The 2727-nt window shown below is 47.5% G+C and overlaps 1 non-coding gene across 1 annotated transcript; it reads right to left on the bottom strand.

Annotated features, from left to right (window-relative positions):
- Positions 1-736: 736 nt before the first annotated feature.
- Positions 737-841, bottom strand: LOC116534349. Its single transcript, XR_004261674.1, has one exon. It is a non-coding gene; the product is annotated as a U6 spliceosomal RNA (small nuclear RNA).
- Positions 842-2727: the final 1886 nt, after the last annotated feature.

Below are 2727 nucleotides of genomic sequence, written 5' to 3'. Positions count from 1 at the left end.
TTTTTTGAGACAACATTTTTCTGTTGTTGCCCAGGCTGGAGTGCAAAGCTGCAAACTCAGCTCACCACAACCTCCACCTCCTGGGTTCAAGTGATTCTCCTGCCTCAGCCTCCCGTGTAGCTGGGATTACAGGCATGCACCACCACGCTTGGCTAATTTTGTATTTTAGTGGAGACAATATTTCTCCATGTGGGTCAGGTTGATCTCGAACTCCCAACTTCAGGTGATCTGCTGGCCATGGTCTCCCAAAGGGGTGGGATTACAGGCATGAGCCACTGCACCTGGCCTTTTTTTTTTTCTTTTTTTAATATGGAGTTTGTCTCTTGTCACCCAGGCTGGAGTACAATGGCACAATCTCGGCTCACTGCAACCTCTGCCTCTCGAAGCAATTCTCCTGCCTCAGCCTCCCAAGTAGCTGGAATTACAGGCGCCCACCATCATACCTGGCTAATTTTTGTATTTTTAACAGAGACAGGTTTTCACCATCTTGGCCAGGCTAGCCTCAAATTCCTGACCTCAGGTGATCTGCCCACCTCGGCCTCCCAAAGTGTTGGAATTACAGGCATGAGCCATCCCACCTGGCCTAATTTTATTTTGATAGAGATGACATCTTGCTGTGTTGCCCAGGCTGGTCTCAAACTCCTGAGGTCAAGTGATCCCCCCACTTTAGCCTCCCAAAGTGCTGGGATTACAGGTGTTAGCCACTTTGCCAGCCCTATTTATTTTTTTGATTTACAAAAACATGGAAGGCTTCATGAATGTGCGTGTCATCCTTGTGTGGGGGCCATGCTAATCTCTGTATCATTAACAATGTTAGTATATGTGTTGCCAAAGTGAGTGCAGTCCTGTGACCTCAGTTCACTGCAACCTCTGCCTCCTGGTTTCAAGCGATTCTCCTGCCTCAGCTTCCCAAGTAGTTGGGATTACAGGCGCCTGCTACCATGCCCAGCTACTTTTTTGTATTTTTAGTAAAGACAGTATTTCCCCATGTTAGCCAGACTGGTCTTGAACTATTGGCTTCAGGTGATCCACCTGCCTCAGCCTCCCAAAATGCTAGGATTACAGGTGTGAGCCACTGTGCCTGGCTAACAGACTGGTTTTTTTTTTGGCAGAGTCTTGCTCTGTCACCAGGCTAGAGTGCAATGGTGTGATCTCGTCTCACTGCAATCTTTGCCTCCTGGGTTCAAGCAATTCCCCTGCCTAAGCCTACTGAGTAGCTGGAACTATAGGTTCAAGCCGCCATGCCTGGCTAATTTTTTTTTTTTTTTTTGAAACAGAGTCTCACTCTGTCGCCTGGACTGGACTGCAGCGGCATAATCTCGGCTCACTGCAACCTCTGCCTCCCAGGTTCTAGTGATTCTCCTGGCTCAGCCTCCTGAGTAGCTGGGATTATAGGAGCCCACCACCACGCCCAGCTAAATTTCTAGTAGAGGCAGGATTTCACCATGTTGGCCAGGCTTGTCTTGAATTCTTGATCTCATGATTCGCCCACCTCAGCCACCCAAAGTGCTGGGATTTCAGGTGTGAGCCACCGCGCCCGGCCTAATTTTTGTGTATTTTAGTAGAGATGGGGTTTCACTATGTTGGCCAGTATGATCTAGATCTCCTGACTTCATGATCCACCTGCCTTGGCCTCCCAAAGTGCTGGGATTACAGTCATGAGTCACCGTGCCCGGCCCCATAGTAGTATTTTTATAGAGCATGAAATAAGTAAGACGGCGGAGCGCGGTGGGTCACACCTGTAATCCCAGAACTTTGGAACAGCAAGGTGGGAGGATCGCTTGAGCCCAGGAGTTGGATATCAGCCTGGCCAACATGGAAAAACTCCATTTCTACAAACAATACCAAAAAATTAGCTAGGCATGGAGGTGCATGTTTGTGGTCCCAGCTAGGCAGGAGGCCAAGATGGAAGGATTGCTTGAACAACATCATGACCCGGCATTCATACGCAAAAAAGGAAAAAAGAGACTAAACTATATTATTTAAGTGTATATCCATTTGTGAGAAAGCTATATATATGTGTGTGTATATATATGTATATATAGTATATATGTATACATACATACATGTATATGTATACATATATATTGCGTATATGTGTGTGTGTGTATACATTTATCCAGACTGGAGTGCAGTGGCACGATCTCAACTCACTGCAACTCCCGCCTCCTAGGTTCAAGTCATTCTCCTTCCTTAGCCTCCCAGTAGCGGAGACTACAGGTGTGCACCACCACGCCCAGCTATTTTTTGTATTTTTAGTAGAGACAGAGTTTCACCATGTTGGCCACACTGTTCTTCAATTCCTGACCTCAAGTGATCTGTCGCCTCAGCCTCCCAAAGTACTGGGATTACAGGGGAGAGCCACCATGCCCAGCCAGAAAACTACATTTTAAAAACAGGGGGCCAGGAATGGTGACTCATGCCTGTAATCCCAGCACTTTGGGAGGCTGAGGTGGGCGAATCATCTGAGGTTAGGAGTTGAACAGCCTGGCCAACATGGTGAAACTCCATCTCTACTAAAAATACAAAAATTAGCCGAGTGTGATGCCATGTGCCTATAATCCCAGCTACTCTGGAGGGTGAGGCAGGAGAGTCACTTGAACCCAGGAGGTGGAGGTTGCAGTGAGCCAAGATTGTGCCATTGCACTCCAGCCTGGGTGAAAAGAGTGAAATTCTGTCTCAAAATAAAATAAAATAGGCCGGGCCTGGTGGCTCACCCCTGTAATC

Source organism: Sapajus apella, unplaced genomic scaffold (assembly GCF_009761245.1).
Source record: "Sapajus apella isolate SASKATOON/1434 unplaced genomic scaffold, GSC_monkey_1.0 scaffold86, whole genome shotgun sequence".
NCBI lineage: Eukaryota > Metazoa > Chordata > Mammalia > Primates > Cebidae > Sapajus > Sapajus apella.
Note: the sequence above shows the minus strand (reverse complement) of the source record. Positions and strands in the feature narration are given on the sequence as shown.